At 46.5% G+C, this 19874-nt stretch overlaps 1 protein-coding gene across 26 annotated transcripts in view; it reads left to right on the forward strand.

Moving 5' to 3' along the window:
* The window catches only part of EIF4G3 (eukaryotic translation initiation factor 4 gamma 3), a 143055-nt gene that overhangs the window by 45018 nt on the left and 78163 nt on the right, over positions 1-19874 (forward strand). For 14 of the 26 annotated variants that reach the window (XM_033079774.2, XM_033079779.2, XM_033079780.1 and 11 more), the window contains one exon: positions 4160-4288. The exons of 9 other annotated variants lie outside the window; for them this stretch is intronic. The gene's annotated coding sequence lies outside the window, so the exon portion shown is untranslated. Of the gene's footprint in view, positions 1-4144; positions 4289-19874 lie in introns of all 26 variants that reach the window. 3 more of the 26 variants (XM_033079782.2, XM_033079783.2, XM_033079789.2) reach the window with 1 other exon arrangement.

Raw genomic sequence — 19874 nt, forward strand, 5'->3', positions numbered from 1 at the left:
TCAAATTCAGCATGAGGCACAACTCTGGAATTGGATAAGAACAGTAACAGTGTTCATGGATATCCAGTTTTTGCACAAATAACTGTTTTTGGCAGGTTATGGTGGAGGCTTGTAACTGCTTTAGTAGCATGTTGTGATTGGCAGTGCTGAAGCTTGGACCAAAACTGCTCTGGGATAAACTTTCATGGGCTGAGGAGCAACACTGACACCCTGAACAACCTGGTCCAGTAGAAAGTACTCCTGCCAATGGAGTGGGATGAGTTAAAGGTCCCTTCCAACCCAAACCATTCTGTGTTTCTGTGAATGACTTCTGGATGAGAAGTGATGAGGAGTGAGTGTTAACAAGGTGTGTTTGTGTGGGCAGAAGTCACTTGGTCAGGTGCAGCCTGGAGCAGGCTCCCTGTGCGGGACTGGATCCAATGCTGCTTGAAGCCACTTGTTAATTGCTGTCCCCCCATGTGCCTTTGGAGCAGGTACCAGTTCCTGTCAGGGTGCCCAGCTCACACCAGCTGGGGGCAAAGAAGGTAATGGGGAAGTGAAGTGCTGAAGAACCCCCTTGTCCCAGATTTTCAAGGACTAAGGGTTGACTCCATCATTCACTTTTGAGGAGTTGGGTTGTTTCCTGTCCCAGGGCACCCATTTGTCCCCCTGAGTGTTTGCCACCCAGCAGAGGTTCTGTGATTCACCTTCATGTCCTTTAAAGGGATCTTCCTGCAGTGAAGAGAATCCTGTTGAAAAGGGATTAGGGAGGATTAGCTGCTCCAGCACCCTGTGCTTAAAGGAAGGATCTGGGTCAGGAGGCCGATGCAGTCCTTGCCCAGCTGCTGCAGAGGCTGTGGAATGTGCAGAAGGGAAGCTCAGTTCCTCATCCTGTTCCAGCCTAGAATAATGGAATGGTTTGGGTTGGAAGGGTCCTTAAAGCCCATTCAGTGCCACTCCCTACCATGGGCAGGGATACCTTCCACTATCCCAGGTTGCTCCAAGCTGCATCCAACCTGGCCTTGGACACTTCCAGGGATGGGGCAGCCACATTTTCTGAAGTACCTGAAACGAGGGACTGGGATGGGGTAAAGTGAAATCCCAAATTTGTAGAAGATGCTAAATGCAAAAGGTGTAAAAGATCTCAGAAAGAAAAGCAAGAATTCCAGACTGAGTTTTTATTTCGTATTTCATTACCTGCTTCCTTTAAAATACAGGATTAAGGCTTCTGGAAAGGTAAAATTAGCTCTTGCTACTCAGGGCAAATAGAAAGTGATGCCCCAGCAAATTAATATGTAATTTTGTACATCCATTTTTAGGAGAACAATTTAGCCTATAGATTTAAGGAGGATATTTGCTTCTGTAGTCATCTCAGACCATTTAAGAAACAGCAAACCACACCCTGGGCTCTACAGGGGCAGGTACCTCTGGAGAGATGAGCTTAGACAGTCTCTGCCTTTACCTTTGTTAAAAATTACTGGGAAAACACACAAATCCAGTAAGTTTGTCTTCTTTTACTACCTGTTTACATGAAAATCAGTATCTTATAATTCAGTTTATTTGTAAATAATTTGTTGTAGGAAGAGGAAGGTGTGGAAACACCAAGATTGCTGTAGCTGCTGAGAAAGGCTCTATGTACTTTCACTTCTGCTGGAACAAACAGCAGTCCTTGGTTTGGGTGCACTAAGCTAGACTTGGCTAACTTTAGGAGGTCCTGGAAAATCAGTGACAGGCTCCTATGGGTTACTCTCCAAGTACGCTGTTGCCAAACTGTCAAGCTGGTACAATTTTATAATTGTTCTGCTACCTTCATTAGGCTTTCAAACAAATTTAGTAGACAGGCCTCTGTCTGTCATGTGTCTGCTGCACTGCATGAGGGTATCTCAGGGACTAATTCAAGCAGCTGCAGTTTTCCTCAGCTCAGCTTCCAGATGTCAGATCCAATCACAAGAGCGTTTCTTGATGTCTTTTAGTAACCTCCAATGTAGGTTATTTTCTCCAAGGCAGTGCTGGAGTCACCATCCCTGGAAGTGTTCAGAACGTGTGGGGATGCAACACTTTGGGAACGTGGTTTAGGGGTGGACCTGGCAGTGCTGGGTTAATGGTTGAACTAGGTAATATTGGAGGGCTTTCCAACCTTAGTGATTCAGGGATTCTATTCCATGATTCTATTTGCATGTTATAATTTCTGGGGAGGAGGAGGACTGCTGGATACTCATACTGACCTGAGTTATTGGTAGTGCCCCTGTCCCCTTTGTTGAAGTCCCAAGTGTGGACTTGGCTGCTGTTGGATCAGAGGATTTTGGATGGCTCCAGCCTTAGCTGGAGCAATGTTTGCACTGCTGAGAGTAGGGAGGTGAAAACTGGCAGTGGTTGAAGTCCCAATGCTGTCACAAAATAATCTCTATTTTCCCCCAAGAAGTACCATTCAGTGAGAATCATAGTGAGGAGCATAGGCACAACCTGCCACTGGGGCTGGTGATAGGAATGATTTCCTTGTATTTCGGGTTGCCTTTGCTTCCTCCACCTCCCTGACTGTATTATTTGATATCTATCACAATCTGTAGTCACTTCTAAGCAGCGAGTGCTGCACGACTGACATGGCAACTCTCTCAGGGTTGATACAGGAGTCATGGAGACACTTTAATTTTCTTAGGGATGGGCTGTCGCAAGTTTTGTGGAGCTCTCTGTAAGGCTGGCTCTGATTCAGCTGAGGCTGCGTGCATACACCTGCCAAGAGAGATCAGCCTGAAAAAGAGATGATTCATCCCTGGCGAAGGGAAGGATCCAGTTGGGGACAGAGGATGAGGTTCTGTGACTGACCCACCCTTTCCTCTGATGAGCACTCGGGGGTTGTAAATCTTACCACAGTGAAGGCTCCTGGCCCATTCCCAAGCCTGGAGCTGTTGCACATTGTGATTTTTTGGGATTTCTGTGCTGGTGCAGCTGCTGTGGTGGTTTGGGAGCTGTAACGACAGGAATGGACCCTCCGAGTGCAATAAAGTGACTTGGAAAAAGCATTTAAGTGGTGAACTCTGTGACTTCTGCTCTCTTGGAGCTTGGAGCTAGTACTCCATTAAAGGAGCAAGGAATTTCCCTCTGCCTTCTTTACCCTGCTAAGGACATTTATGCGTACTTTGGCCTGTGTAGTGCCAGTGACCTCTGTAGGCTTCAGGTGTCTTTAGCTCAGACTGAGGATATTAGATGGGATATTGGGAAGGAATTCCTTCCTGCGAGGGTGGTGAGGCCCTGGCACAGGGTGCCCAGAGCAACTGGGGCTGCCCCTGGATCCCTGGCAGTGTCCAGGACCAGGTTGGACAGGGCTTGGAGCAGTCTGGGACAATGAAAGGTGTCCCTGCCCATGGCAGGGGGTGGCAGTGGATGGATTTAAGGTCTATTCCAACCCAAACCAATCCATGATTAAGTGATGCTTTTCAGCAAAAAAGTAAGTGAGAAAAGGTCAGTGAGAACCAAACACTGAATTTCAGTAGTATGAGTTTTAAACCAATCTGCCAAAATTTAATTGTGTTGAACAGCCGGAGGTGTCACCCAATAGTTGTGTGACTCTTTCTTCCTGTGATTGCCCCTTTTTTTTTAGTAGAGCCACTCTCTAAAATATATTTAAAACAGTACCATCATGGAGATAGTAAAGTGGAGCAAATATTTGTGTGCCATAAAAACATTTTTCTAATATTTTGCTTGATGTGTTTTGCTGAGTATTTTTAATAGAAGTTGAGAAAGGAGATAAACATATACAAGAATTGCTTTGCTATTTCATTCTTTGCTTGTGCCAAGCCTTGCAGATACCATGGCCTCTCTGCGTCCTTTATTTTTCCTTTTTGGAGGGAAATATGCAAATTTCCCCCTTACTTTGTTGCTGGTAATCTGTATGCCGTTTCAAAATCCCAATATTTTTTGATGTGGCTTCTCATGGAGGGATCAGAAGGTCCCAGGCCTGAAAGCAAAGGGATCCCACACAGGTGGTGCTGGTGGGACTCCAGGTGGTACTTTGATTTTTTGATCCTTCCACATTTTCCTGAATCACATAAATAGTTAAATAACTTGTGCAGTGTTTCCCTTAGATAAATATATATTATTTTATCTCTCTAGATAAGTACAATGGAGTCTCTGCAGACTGATTACTAATGTAATGTTTTACTAACAGTTTATCTCCACACAGGTAACACAAGTAGCAAGACAACCGGGTCCTCCTGCCCCATCCCCTTACACTGCACATGAAATAAATAAGGGACACCCAAATCTTGCTGCAACGCCACCGGGACATGCATCGTCCCCTGGGCTCTCACAGGTAAGACCTGGCGTTGGAGCAGAGGATTCCCAGCCTCCCTCTTTTCCTCCTATCCCATTCTCAGCTTCTCTGCTCAACAAGTAACTGAGTTGTGCTGTCTGTGACCAATGCAGAAATAAAGTGAATTAAGGGTGTGGCTTGAATCTTGCAGTGACCTATTGGCAGCACTTCATTAACACACCAATACCATAAATTGGTATTTATAAATTAAATACAAGTTTATTAGACATTAGTTCTGTGTGGAGTCTGTAACACAAACTAAAAGCAACTTGAAAAATAATCATGGATGATGAGGAATGTGTTTTGCTGTTGGATCAGGCAGTTTGAGGCATGGCCTCACTTCCAGGTTAAAACACCCTACAAGTGCCCTGTGTCCTCTCTCAGGGATTTTCCAAGAGGAGTTTTGTAAAAGATGGTGCAGTTCTGTAATTCTGAGAAATGGGTCAGGAAAACAAGTTGCACAAATGATTTCTCATAAAAGAGATGAGACAAAGGTCTGGTTACAGAAAAGTCCAGAACAGGGGATACATGGGGGTTATAACAAGAATGGATAGAGTTTAGGGAGATATGTGGAATGAATCGGTCTCTTTGTAGTCCCTGTTAGATAAATATTCTGCAGGGCTGACTTGAGAGCGGAGAAGCTCATCTGAAAAAGGAGGGGACAGAAGAGGCAGGTAGTGGGGTGAGAAAAAAGGGAGATAAAAGATACTGGGATGGGAAAAGTGGGACGTTGTTTTGGTTTGGAGGACAGGTGTCTGTTAAGAAAGGCAGGAGCTTTTCTTTGAAATGGAGAATGTAAACTCCCTCCCTCTAAATTATGAAAATTTTGAAATTAAGGGATTTTTAGGCAAAGATATGCAAATAGGAATAACAGTTTTTTACTATGAAAATTAAAATAGAAATACAGTGCTACAAAGAACAAACCCAGAACACTGACAGAGTCAGAGTACAACCTGACATCCTGTCAGTCAGGGTGTTGGTAGCAGTCCCATTCAATGGTGGCTGCATCCTCCTGCAGTGACAGATGTGGCTCAGTTGGAGCAGTGCTCCTGTAGAAGGTGCAGTTTTCCTCCAAAGGTCCAGTGATGATGTGGAAATGTCCGGTTTTCTTTTGGGATCCAGTGGAAAAAAGGGTGTCCCAGATCTCAGTTTTTATCTTGTTAGGAAATGTTTGGCTTCTCCCTCTGGCTGGAGCATCTCCCAATGCGATGAAGTGATTTTATCAGTCACACGGTGGGACTCAATGTGCCATTAGCAGAAGATACCTCCCTGGAGGAAGGATGAGTTGTGGAAATATAAAGAACACTGCCCCACCTGGTTTTAACAGATGGCCTATCAGCATAATATCTCCCACGGAGATAAGGATCACTGCCCCACCTGGTTTCAAAGATAGTAATAGAATAGATACTTTTAGTCACATCCTGTATGGCAACCCAAAACAGATGTGTAAGGAAAGAGGTGTGACGTAGAGGAAAGCCTGTTGTTCCCTCTGCTCTTGATGAATTTATACTTTTGTGGATCAAGCAGGAAGGCTTGAGCAGGTCAGCTGTTAAGGAAAGTGGGTTTGTTCTGAGGAAGGGGGGAGCAGGATGAGAGGCTGAGTGTGGGTTGGGAAGGGGGAGGTGATGGGGAGAGCCTTAAGTGGATCCAAGCCTCCTGCCAGCCTCTGAAACATTAAACTGCAGCTGACCTTCCAGACCAGGAGACGCCTGAAAACAGGTCATGGAAGGAACACTTCACCTGAATGAACATTTTAGATAAAACATGATGGGGAAAGTGAAAGTTGTAGTTGTGTTTGGGACTGTGCAGATGCTCATCTTCCATGGATGGGAAATTAGAGGCTGAAGTGTCTCTGGCAGGCATTAATGGTGTTGGAGCTGTTCTTGCACTCATGCTGCAGGGTTGTTGGGAGTGAAGGCTGTGGGTTGGGGACTGAGGCTCAGGGGAAAGGGAGAAGGACACAGCAGGGTTTTAGAGCAAACCCTCAGGTGCTGTCTGGCTTTTGTCATGGATCAAGACATTCCTTCCTGGTAAGCCTCATCTACACAAGGAAGCTACTCATGTGGCAGAGGACAGGGGAAGAAGAGAACATTCTGGGAAGCCTCTTTAAATCCATTGTAATCAAGGGATTTATTTTCTTCCATTAATATTCTCCCATTGAGTCAGTGCATCCATAGAGAGTGGGCTCTGTGCCAAATCTCCAGCCAGCTGGATAATGCTGCTTTCCTGTTCCCCTGGCTCCTGGAAGTGAGGGTCAGCTTGTGTCCCTGCCGTGCGGCTGGAGTAACCCCAGAGCCTCTGTGGCAGCTGAGGGTCCTCGGGGGCTCCGGAGAGTGGCCGTGCTCCCACTGTGTGGAGCCAGCCCTTGTGTGTTGTGGGACAGCAAGGCTCAGGGTAGGAGGCAGGTGAAGCTTCAGTCATTGTGGCCTTTGGGGGCTGCAGAGCTTTTCCCCAGGTGATTCCTACCAAGGTGGAATTGAGCAGTGAAGCAGCATAAGCAGTGACTCCTGTTCCCAGCTGGTGTTGGGACTCCCCTTGGAACCCTCTCCTTTGGGTGAAGGTTAGACAGGGCTTGGAGCAGCCTGGTCTGGTGGAAGCTATCCCTGCCTGTGGCCAGGGAAGGGTTGGAGCAAGCTGATCCAACCCAAATCATTCTGCAAAGAAAATGCAGGTGCCTGCACTTGGGACACCAGTAAGGCTTGAAAGGGAATCAAAGCCTTATAGAATAACCTGTCCCCAGGGACAGTTTTCTGTACCCCCAAACTACAAGAGATTTGGGTAAATTTAAATTCTGAATATTTTTCTGTGTATCTTACTTGGACCCCTGTCAGGAATTGAGTTTCTGTGTTATGTTATGGTAAGAAATTCCCAAGCTAAATGGGGATTTGGATGAAAGTTTAACCTGTTCATTGCATCTGTGATTTGTCTCCCCTGGGCTTCAAGGAACGCTCTGGTGCTTGTGTTAAAACAAGGTGAGTGGAAGTTTCCTCTTTCCACACATCTTGTAGTTTGTGAATTTCCATCATGGTTTCATTTGTTTACTTTCTTTTAGAAAGTGATGAGAGAGTAATTTTTGAGTAATTTTGTCTGATTCTAGGGCACTTTAAATCTTGCTGTTTCCCTTTAGAGCTAAAGGGACCTAGCCTGACATGGGATTCAGATGAATGTATTATTACTAATTCCTTTAACAGCAATCAATCATAAATAACTGTATTTTACCCACCCATGCTGCATTGATGATTGAACACTGAACAAAGGTTGTCTTTGCCTTTTTCCAGTCATGCCTATCGTAGCGAGGGGGTGTTGTGCATAAAAGATAAGGACAAGACCACTTTGAATTAGAGTCTGATTAAGGGTCATTGATTTCTCCATCAGACCCCTGAGTTAATAAATACTTATCAAAGTGAGTCTTTCTGAGGTAGGGACTGCTCTTGAGGCAGTAGTGAGTGAAAATACTGGTGGATGCTTTAGGCTTTGGATGTCATTTGGTTCTAAATGGAGTTTGGGAAGAGATAGAATGTGTGTCACTGCTCATGTGGGTAGGCTGCTCTGAGCGCTCAGTCTGGGCTCAGCAGAGTCTCTCCGTGCTGTTACCTAGGTGGGATCCCAGCATCTCCTCAGGCTCAATAATTTCTTGCAGTGGGGATCTCACAGAACCGAGCAATGTCCTCAGCTGGAATGGACCCACAGGGATCAGAGTCCTGCCCGTGGTCCTGCACACACACCCCAACAATCCCACCCTGTCCAAAGGCTCCTGAAGCTCTGGCAGCCTTGGGGCTGTGCCCATTCCCTGGGCAGCCTGGGCAGTGCCAGCATCCTCTGAGGAAAGAACCTTTCCTGATCTCCAACCCAAACCTCCTCTGGCACAGCTCCAGCCGTTCCCTCAGTCCTGTCCTGCTGACAGAGCAGAGATCAGAGCTGCAGCCCCCAACAAAGGCTCCCCTCTGGCTCCTCTTCTCCAGGCTGAACACACCAAGTGCCCTCAGATGCTCCTTGTGTGGCCCCTCCAGACCCTTCACCCTCCCCCTTGGGCAGAGGCCATGCTCCAAAGGAGAACAAGGGTTAACAAATGCTTTGATTCCACCAGTGACACCTCACTCTCCTGGCTGCTCCAGAGCTGCCTGTCGCAGCACGTCTGGGGATGGGAGATGAGATAATATCTTGAATTCTAGTAAGTGAGTATCCCTCACCAGAGCTCTAGGAGCTGGAGCAATTCACTGTAAGTTTGTGTGTGATGAGATGATGGCATTGTGCCAAGTGGTCTGAAAGGGAGAGTTTGGGAACCAGGGATCAGGGAATATGGGATATTTAACCTGAAAAGTCAGGTGCCAGTGAACATCGTACCTGTATTTGATTTCCTTTAACTTTATCTAAGCAGACAGAAACAGCTGGTGCTGTGTTTGGGTGGCCCTTTCTCCTACTCCTCCACCATTTCTGTCTGACATAGCCAGAATGAGAGCACAGCTCCCTGTTCCACCTCTTCTGAGGGCTTTCCTGACAGACACCCTCTGGCTCTTTGCTGCCCTTCAGGGTCAGTTTGTGCAGCACAATGAGGAGACCTTGGCAGAAATGTGCAACAGTCCCACACCCTGTCTTTGCAGCAGCAGGCAGCATCTCTGCTTCCCAAATTCCAGGGCCTTGAAATCATAATGCTGCTCTCGGGAATGTGCTGAGCTCTGGCACAGGGGAATCTGCAGCACATGCTGCCGCCGTGATGTTATGGCCAGATGTGGCCCCAAGTACATAAAATTTCATATTCCTGTTGGATTTTGCATGTTTTTCCCTTGTTCCAACAGGGAGAGGAGGGGCACGGCCCCTCTGCCTCCTCTCCTGGCTTGAGGCTGCAGAATGGGCTGGTTAAGGGACTGGTTTGACACAATTCCTTTTCTTAGTGGGTGGAGGAAAGGACAAGCCATTGGAAAAGGAGCAGAGCAATTCCTGTTTGGATGTGGCTCCCAGAGCAGGTTATCCAGAGCTCAGGACTGACAGTCCAGAGCAGGCTGAGAGCATTCCCAGAGCCCTTAACAGAGAGCAGTTGAAACACTGTAAATCTGCCCCATTCCAGTGTGCCTTACACTGATGAATGGGGCAGCCATGGTAGGATGGGATAACGGGAAAGCAGAGCACTTCCAGAGCAACTGGGGTGGGAGCAGCAGGAAAGAACTTCCCTCTGTCCATGGAGTGAACAGAGGGGGAGAGGGCTCCTGCAGAGGCAGTGTGCAGAGCTTAGGGCACCAGGAGAAGAGTTTCATCCCCCTCATGACCTGGGAGTATTTTGGAGGATGCCAAGGAACAAGTGCAGTGGGCTCTGGCATATGAGGGTGAATGCTTTGGTAAAGACTCTTGGCTTTCTCTGCCTCAGCTTTAGAACTGCACGCTCTGGTGGGATGCTGAGGGATTCTCTTAGTCCAGGCCCACAGTTTGAAAGCATCAAGCAACCACACTTGGAACAAATTGCCAGGAATTTCCTCTGTAACCAGAGATAGCTTCAGCTCTCATTAAGAGCACGCTGTGCACTGAGCAGATTGGTGCTGCCTGCCCACGGCTGCTTCTTGGAATGGGCTGGAATGCTGGAGTGCCTGGGGAGCAGATGATCCCACAGCATTGATGGAGACCTTCCTCTGGAGCTGTTGTAGTTGTGGACATCCCTCACCTGCTCCTAGAAAGGTTGAGATACACCCAAATGAGCAAAAGTGCAAGAGGGTTGAATTCTCTGGATCTTGGTGCACAGAGACCTTGACTTTTAGGTGGCTGATTTAAATCCAGAACAGATTGTACCAGCTGAAACTTGTTACCATCTGGTTCTGTGCCTGAAGAGAGTTTTGTGGTCTCATTCTGGTCCTCAAAAATGTCACCATCATTAAATTAGCAGGGAGACATTCCTTAGTACCTTCGGGTCTGGGAATGTGTGCCAGGAAGCAAGTCTGCCTGCCATCTGTGGCATGTTTATTAGGCAATCCCCAAGCCCCTCTTTTATGGTCTTGGATCCTTTCTACAGGAGCTAGAATAATCCTGTTAGAACCATGGTTTATTCAATGCTTCCATCTTCTGCAGGCCAATTTGAGATGTTTTTAATAAAGGGAGGTTTGTTAAAGGATTGGAACAGAAAGAGGGATGTGATTTAATTGTAACCTCAGCCATTGGTACCCTGGGGTCAGTTACTTGACCTGAGGAGTGTTGCTCCTTGTTCTCTCCTCATGTTTAAGGCAGCTGCCTTTGGAATCTGCTTGCTACATAATAAACTCATCTTCCCCCAAATTCTGGTGACCAGGGTCAGGACCCAGGGAACAGCTGGGGGGGGGTTTAGTTTGGAGATCAGGACAGGGGTTCTTCCCCCAGAGGATGCTGGCACTGCCCAGGGAATGGGCATGGCCCTGAGGCTGCCAGAGTTCCATGAGCCTTTGGACAGGGTGAGATTGTCAGGGTCTGTGCAAGCCCAGGGTTTGGACTTGATGGTCCTTGTGGGTCCCTTCCATGTCCATGATTCCTCATTATTTGGGTCCACATGTGCTTTTCTGGAAAGAAATAGTTGGCATAAAATCAGGTAATAAACTTTCACTGCCCCTGGGGCACGGGACGCTCCAGTTTTATTGTCTCATTCTGATGAAACCCCTGTCCATCATTTTTTGTGTTCAGGAGCATTGTTGTGGATCCCTTGATCTGAGCTGGTCTCTAAGCTTTGCAGGGAGCTCTTCCCCAGAGAACTTCTCTATCTAGGAATTTCCTTGTTTTGTATAAGGTGCTGTTATAGCCAATTCCCTGCTGGCTAAAACCACCTGGCATCCCTAACTCATATGGTTGTCAGTCCAAGGTATTTATTTCTGATGCAGACACAATGAAAGATTAAACTCTCCTTGTATAAATGAAGATGGTGGTGGTGGACCAGCTGAGGGAAAATGTTGCCTGTTTGTGCTTCTCCTCCAAGCAACAGATTCCAGTTTCTTGAATCTTCCATCCATACTGGATAATGAGAATAAAGCAGATTTAAACTTAACTCCTGATAGTGTTTTGTGAACAATAAACCTACCTAAATAACCAGATTAATGTGTAGTAATGGATTTTTTTTCCTGACCAGTCAAGTGTTTTAACTCTTTTTCTTCTCACTTCTTTCCTTGTGCTTCCTTCTGTACATCCAGGTCAGGCTTCATCCCAACACATTTCCAATGCATTTTGGAGATTCCTGGCTTGCAGGAATATGTGACTGCAGGTGGAGATTTGAAACTGCGAGTTATTTAATAGCTGATAAACCCAGAACTGTAATCTTCTTTTGGCCTTTGTGTTCAAGACCTGCTGGAAGTGCAGCTGAACCCTCTGGTTCATAATAGGATTAGGAGGTTTTTGATTGGGTTAATAACACTAGGAATATTTCCTCCTAGAAAGTATTTCATTATTTTTGGTTCATTACTGTGCTTTTTACCTAATTAAGTTAAATCTGGGCAAATCTGGCTGGAAACATCAAACATGTCTTGTGTCTCAGTGCCTTTGGGCTTCAGGGGGTTTTGTGTGGGGATGCTCAACTTCATGGGTGTCTTCTAATTTGGGGGAGCATCTGGGTGTAAGAGCTGCAGGAAGGGAGACTTGGGAAGGCATAATGTAGCTTCAAGTACTGATTAACACTATATATTTTAATTATTTAACCTTGGAAGCAGTTGGCTGTTTGTAAGGCACGATGTAGGAGGGATGTATGAATTGTATTTGTGCAAGAAGGACAGAAAGAACCTTTAATTATTTTTTTTTCTGGCAAGGAAAGGAAAAAAAAGGAAGACCTACTACAATTTTTTCATGTATGTGTGCAAAGAAAAGATTACAGCACAAATACTGAGTCTACTTGGGACTATGTCTAGCTTTAGACACACCTCTCATCTGCCTCGTAGAATCCCAGGATGGTTTAAGTTAGAAAGGATTTTAATCTCATCCCATTCCACCCCGTGCCATGGGCAGGGACACCTTCCACTATCCCAGGTTGCTCCAGGTTCCAGCCAGCCTGGCCGTGGACACTTCTAGGGATCCAGGGGCAGTACCAGCTGCTCTGGGCACCCTGTGCTAGGGCCTGCCCATCCTCCCAGGGAAGGACTCCATCCCAGTACCCCATCTATCCCTGCCCTCTGGCAGTGGGAAGCCATTCCCTTGTCCTGGCACTCCAGGCCCTTATAAAACATTCCTGCTCTGAAAGGTGTGTTTAATCCTTCTCCAAGAGGTCTGGTTTGCCCAGTGGGGAGGGAAGTTTTTCTACTGCTACTTGAGCTTTACCTCTCTGGAATAGCTGTGACCTGGCTCCAAGTGTTCCCTGGCCCTTCCACCCTGTGCAGGCTCAGGGATTTGGAATGGGAAAGCTCTCAGTGGGTGCCTTGGCCATACAGCCCATCCTGGCTGCTGCGCGAGTGGAAGTGGCTTTGTTTGGCATGTGACATTATTGGGAATGAAAAGCACTTTTAAACTTGCCAGTAACTTGGTTTGGGGTAGAATGAAACAGCAATTTTAATAGAAAATCAAACTTCTCTGTAGCTGTTTAAATATTTTCCAGATCCCTTTCTTCAGGACTCTTCACCTGCATTTTCTGTTCTCAGAGTAATGTGCCCTGGGCTTTATTTTGGTGCTTTTCAGACCTTGCCACTTTTTTTTAATAATAGAAGAAGACAAAACAATATGAGGCAATTTGCCATTTTCTTACATTTGATAATTTCAATTCTGGAATTCCTTCTGTAATAGTACCTTCTGTTCCATGCAATTTAATGGATGTTTTCTTACATGTTCCAGAAAATACGCAGTTTTTAAACAAACACCATGTGTTCCGTAAAGCACCAGAGTCAGCACAGAAGTCAGAGCTTTACACAGCCTGCGTTTTGTAAGCACAGAGGGCATAAAATATCCGTGCAGGCAGAGAAACGAGGGAGATGGAGCCCTGGATTCCTGGAGTCCACTGTTAGCTGTTGTGTCAGACTGGGAAACAGAGGAATAACCTCTGCAGCCATTTAACCTGCAGCAGGAGCAGACACATTCCAGAGGTGAGGCTTTGAATCCTTGAACAGCCTGGTTCTCCTGCCAGCTGAACTCTCACTGTGCTGTTTTCCATTCAACCAACAAAGATGATGGAGCCGTAATTCGACTGCCTTCAGCCTGGAAGGGCTGTGCCATTAAAAACCCATCATTTCTTTAATTGTTTTAACTTGTGCAAATTCAGACACTTTATATGTAGGGTATTTGTGGACTTCAGTGTAATTCAGTAAAGCATCAATATTTTATCTGATTGCTGCCCTCACACAGGTGAAAGTTGGAAGAGACCTGGGATCGTCAGGTCCAGGTGCCTACTCTGAGCTGGATCAGGTGGAGCCGATAACTCTGGGCCACCTCCCCTTGGGTTCTGGGCATCTCCGAGGATGGCAACATCCTCAGAGATATCAGGTGACACAGTTTTGGAGCTTCTTGTTGGCTTTTGGAAGAAAACAGGAGGAAAGCTGCAAAGCTGCTGATACTGGTTGGATGTGAAGTAGGATCTTGACTGGTTTGGGTTTTTTCCTGGGAGCAAGTATTTGTCTTCAAAGTCTATTTTGTCAAAATGGGAGACAGTTTTATAGAACAAGTGAAATGCACTCTGTGGACTCAGGCATGTTTCTGCACAGTCCCAGCTCTGCTTTTAGCTGTGGAGATGCTGGAATTTCTGCCCTCAGCACACACATACCCTCCATATTTTTGAGAACCTTTATTACAGAAAAGACCGGCTTACTTAATTACATAATGGTCGTTAGCAGACCACGCCAGGTGCTGCAGCCGGGGCAGAGCCTGGCAGTTCATCCAGTTCAGTAAGGAGCCACGTGAAGCCATAGCAGCATTTACAGATGTTATGGAATGATTTCCTGTGACGTTATCTGTGGCCTCACACCTTTGTTAGCAGCAGTTCCATGCTGATGGATTTAAAAATTACTTTGGGAGGGAGCAGCCACCAGCAGGACACCTGCCCACACCCATGGCTCAAAATCACGCTGGTTTGGTCTTTCACTCCAGGTCCTCTACTGTGTCTGGAGTTCAGCATGGGTTCCTGGGCTGGAGCCTGTCCTGGGAAGGAGGAAGATGATTCTTTCCTCCCTCAGGCTGGGTGTTCTGTTTGCCTTTGCACTGTGGTGAGGGGCACATGCACCAAGTAGAGCTCAGGAAAAAATCACTGAAACCCAGAAGGGTTTGGGCAGGAGGACCTTAAAGCTCATCCAGTCCTACATCATCCACTATCCCAGGCTGCTCCCAGCCTGGCCTTAGACACCTCCAGGGATCCAGGGGCAGCCCCAGCTGCTCTGGGCACCTGTGCCAGGGTCTGCCCACCTTCACAGGGAACAATTCCTGCCCAATATCCCATCTGACCCTGCCCTCTGGCAGTGGGAAGCCATTCCCTCTGTCCTGTCCCACTGTCCCTTGTCCCCAGTCCCTCTCCAGCTCTCATGGAGCCCCTTTAGGCCCTGGAAGGGGCTCTGAGGTCTCCCTGGAGCCTTCTCCTCTCCAGGTGAACATTCTCAGCTCTCCCAGCCTGGCTGCAGCCCTGGAGCATCTCCATGGGCTCCTCAGGACTCACTCCAGCAGGTCAAGAATGTGCATTTTGTGTCTCTGTGATCCCTGGCACAAACAGTCCTTGTCCAGGGAGCAGCAGAGCATGTCCCTTCACCATCTTCCCTTGGACACAATCTCATTATCTACGTTGAAGTAGGAGAAGTGCCTGTAGCTCTATGGATGTTACCTGGGACTCCGTTTCCCTGTGTCTTGCTGCTTTGCCCACTCAGATGTGTGAGGTGAAAACATGTAAAACCATAAAAAATGTTGTTACAAATTTGGCTGTGCGGGTAATGGCACGGGTAACGTATCCTGAGACAAACTGCTGCAGAGGAAAAAGGGGAGAGAGGGGAGTAATTCCTCCTGGGTCAGGATATATGTGTCCTTTTAAAGGCTGAGCTTAATCACAGCATCCCAGACTGGTTTCAGTTGGGATGGACCTTAAAGCTCATCTTGTTCCACCCCCTGCCATGGACATGGACACCTTCCGCTAAAATGTTAATATATTTATCAACAAGAGGAATTTCCTGAAGGCTGGGCTTATGGAAAAAGAATGCACTGGAATAAACCAGTGTACTTGTCAGGAGAAGGGCATTGAGGATGCCAGCTACTTCTCTGCATCTTCTACTTGTCTGCAATTTGTTAAACTCCTAAAATCAGGCAAGCCACCTGGACCTGAGTCCTGGCATTTTGAGGAAATAGCATTAGAAAAAGCCTACATATTTAAATAAACTCACTGAACAGTCACAGTTCCTGTTTGTTATGGGCCCTCCACCCAATCCAAACCTCAAAACTTCACAGCAGATCCAATGTGCAGAGATTTGGAGCACGTCCCACCCTGGTTCCAGCCCAGCCCCTCCATCAGGAGTAGAGTGTTTGCATTGGAATTGTGTTCATTCTGTTTTTTAGGTGGAAGCTCTGCATCTGCACAATTTATTTGGTGTCAGAGAAGAGCTCTAGTCCTTTTGTCACTGATTTTAATGGGACTTTGAATATTCCAGGTATTATATACCAATATACACAGGAAAACTGTTTCTCAGGTGCTGATGCACCCTGCAGGGGAGCAGCCCTGGATTAGAGAGGCAGCAGAGTAGAAATGCTGCGTATTTTTGTTTTGCAGCATTGCCCTGGTGAGGATGAGCTGATTTCAGTGATTCTGGATAATTTGCAAATGAACTGCTTAAAAAATGTATCATCCTTGGTGTGATGGGTACCCAAAACCTGCATATTTGAGCACGTAGCTGTGAATGGGGACGTGTGTTCAGGCAGAGGGTCTGAGTGTGTGTGATGATCATTGAAATATTACTGTAATAATGAAAGGCAAACTGGGAGCATTTAGAGGGGAATTGTCCTTGTTTAGTGGTTTAATCATTTGTTGTGCTATTTTTAAAGCTGGAATAATTCACAGGAATAGTGGAAGAATATACTTTATGTATTACTTGAGGGGGTACTGTATAAAAAAGGCTGAAATGAATTCATTTAATAATGCAGGTTTCTCCACCATCATCTGTAATATTTGCAGATGCAAATATTTGCCAAGCTGGATCTGTATGTTATAGATACTATGGAGTTTTTCCTGCCAGCAGCTTCCAAGCCTATTTTGTTGAGTGCAGAGCACACCAGGGAGGGAAAAAAAAAGTGATGTAGACTTGAATTATGTGGTTGCAAAAAATAATGGTGACATTCAGATGTGTCCAGAAGAGGTGCAGGAGTGAACAAGGCCCTGTTTGTGGTCAGATTCAGGAGGTGCCTGAAGCAGATCCCGGGCATCTCCAGATTTCAGTGACATAGTTACAAAGTGATTTATTTTGTCCCTTAATACTGATATGAGGTCAAAAGCTGCTCTGTCCCATGTTCAGTGATCTCTACTACAGCCCCTGGGAGTATGGTAAAGGAGACAGGGAGAGCAGGAACTTCCTTGTGCCTTTCCCTGGATGCTGCCTGTGTTCCTAAGGCAGCACCTGGATGGAAGAGGGGCCTTTATTGGCCATGTGTCTGTGGGAGGAGGAGATCCTGGGCTCTTCTGGGATGTTCTGGCTGAGGCTGTTCTCTCAGCCTTCAATAACACAACTTTCCACATCAGACAAAAGTAAAATGTTGCTGTAACCTTCAGTCTTCCGAAGTTTTGTGCATTTTCGCAGGAACAGGAGCAACTGCCTGTGGGAAGCAGGAAAGCCTCTTCCCCCAGCACTGAGTTTGTGCTTCTGCACCTTTCTCAAAATCCAGGGCATGCAGAAACCAGAGCTTGGGGAAAATCAAGGTGTGGGGTATGAGTGAGGAAGGGCAGCCTGAGGGGCTGCTGTTCTGGCCTGTGCTGCCTTTGGGGAGTTCATTAGGGAGAAATGAAGATGCAGGGTTTAAATTATAATCCTCTTACTTTCCCAGAGCTGAATGCCCAGAGATTTCCCTCATTGGAAGGTTGCAGTTGTTTGGGTTGCAGTAATTGAGTTGTCACAGTGATTGGATTTGGGGCTATGGGAGGGCAGAGCCAACCCAGCTCCACAAAGGAATTCACAATTAAAAGCCACATCCTTGCTGTCACCATTGCTTATTACTTGTCAGCAAAGTGTTGGGTTCTGCTGCTGTAGGGGATTTCTTCACCTGTGTCTGAGGCCAAATTCCTGCTGTCCAGGCCAGTGACCTAGAGGAATGCTCTGCAAAAGCAGCCTCAAGGGCTGGTGCATCAACACAGCCAGTCCCACATTCCCTTTATGGTTTCCCTTTTCATTTCCAATGAAAATTGTTCAACAGCTGGAAGGAAAAACCAAGTCTTGTTGTTAAAAACAGGGATGAAGAGGAGACTCCTGTGCAATGACCTCCTCTTCCTGTATCTTGCCCCAGGGGCAACTGCCTTTGGTCTTAGGGGCTTGTGTGAGTAAGAATTTATAAATATAGGGACAGGACCTATATGACATACAGTATAAAGAACACTGACTGTGCCTCTGAGTGCCCAGCTGGTGGGTTTGAATCAATATTTAGCATTTAACCAGATCTGAGAATGGCTTGGGAACAGACTAGTGCAGGTTTTATGCAGAAATCCCTGTACTACAGGAGAAAAGGGGGTTGGCTGGGGGTGTTGTGTTGTTTGGGGAAAAAGATGGATCTCTTAACAGTTTTGTCCTGTTTCCAGCCAGTGCATATTTTTGATATTTTATGTCTTGACATTGAATAATAACAAGATATTTTTGAAAATGTGTGTGGTGGCACTTTGGTGAGTTTTTAGGTGGGGGCTCTTCATCAGCAGTGCAGTGATACATGAGATATAATAAGATGTAAAACCACCTGGACAAGGGACCATAGTTTTTATTCCCCTGCAGCACCACATTGGTCATCTGTGGTCACTCAAAAAAAAACATTTGGGCCTGCTGGGGGACAGCCAGGGGGTGCCTCTGGCCCCGGAAAGCCCCCTGTTGTTTTGAGGTGTTTTGCTTTTTCTGTCACGTTCCTCCCAAGAGATTTAAGCTCTGTGATGGTGTCCAGGGGGAGCTGGAGCCGTGGCTGTGCCGGTGGGGCTGGGAAGTGACTGGGAATATGAAAGTTTGGACTGGGAAATGACTGGGAATACTGAGGTTTGGACTGGAAAGTGACTGGGAATGTGAAGGTTTGGACTGGGAAGTGACTGGGAATGTGAAAGTTTGGGACTGGAAATGTGAAGGTTTGGGACTGGGAATGTGAAGGTTTGGGACTGGGAATGTGAAGGTTTGGACTGGGAATGTGAAGGTTTGGGACTGGGAATGTGAAGGTTTGGGACTGGGAATGTGAAGGTTTGGGACTGGGAATGTGAAGGTTTGGACTGGGAAGTGACTGGGAATGCCGAGGTTTCCTCCCCAAGGTCACGGCGGGTGCAGGGAGCGTCCGTGAAGCTCCTGAGTCACGGTCATGTGCTGGAGCTCCGAGTCCAGTTCTCCTCGTGTGTAACTTCAGTAAATATATCCAGCAACCTCTTCCATGAGTCTGGAGAGGATTCGGGAATCAGCCGCAGGGATTAACCCCTTCCCAGCCAAGCCAGCCACAGAGCTCAGCAACTGACACCTTTCTGCCTGGGGCTGGAGGGGTTTTGTTCCCAAAAAATTTTTCCAGAGGCAGAGCTGGGTGACTCAGCTCTTTTGAGCCTGATGTGTGTACTTTGCTGTTTATTCCCAGAACAGATAGTCCCAAGGGAGTCATATTACACTGCAGGCTTGGTGTTTATTAACCAGCTCAAGACCTGAGCTAAGAATAACTTTTTTCAGTTGTTTTGTTAATAGTGATTATTTTTTTCCTTGCTTAGCACAGGTAGCAGCTCCAGGAGGAAACAGCTCAGAGAAAGGGTTTTCCCAGCAAGTTATGGGAATGCATAAACACTCAGCTGTTATCACCTTCCTCCCCTGAACAGCCACAGCTGAAATATAAAATCAGGAAGGTGAGAGCTCTAAGAGAAGCAAATTGCTCTATCTCGAAGTGGAGCAGCTCAGCAGCACTCTGTCCTCTTGCAGAAGTTGTTTGAACTTCAAGCATTCAATCCAGCCTTTAGATGCTTCAGAACCCAACATTTGTCTGCAGAGCAATACTTGCTTCCCTGCCTTCCCCTCCATGGGGGTTTATTTAGGGGATTTTTGAAGCATTTCCTTGTTTATCTCTTCATTACCTCACTCCAGCATTCCAGCCCCAGTGCACAGAGCCCTGTGAGCCCTGTGTGGCTGCACGTGACCATGTCACTCTCTGTACCCATTTAGCTGCTTGGCACAGAAGAAAGTCCTTTGACAGATGAATAGATGCAATGCTTTAATCAGCTGGTGTGTATGAAAAGCAGTAGAGTACTGTGATTTATTCTGTTGGATCTTTGATAGTTTATTTAGGCTCCCACAGCTGATGTGAAGTTAATACCTGCAGAAATTTATAAACCACTTTCCCTTCCTTTTCTTCCCCCTATTATGGTTTTAACATAAGTACCAGTTAAGGCAACATCCCTTTGGTTGGAAGCTTGTGGAGCAGAAACATTTGTTGTTGCGCAATAGTTGTAAAACATGTTTGTTTAGCTGATGTTTATGGTCTTCAGTAGGATTTGTAT

This window comes from Catharus ustulatus, chromosome 24 (assembly GCF_009819885.2).
Source record: "Catharus ustulatus isolate bCatUst1 chromosome 24, bCatUst1.pri.v2, whole genome shotgun sequence".
In the NCBI taxonomy this organism is placed as follows: Eukaryota; Metazoa; Chordata; class Aves; order Passeriformes; family Turdidae; genus Catharus; species Catharus ustulatus.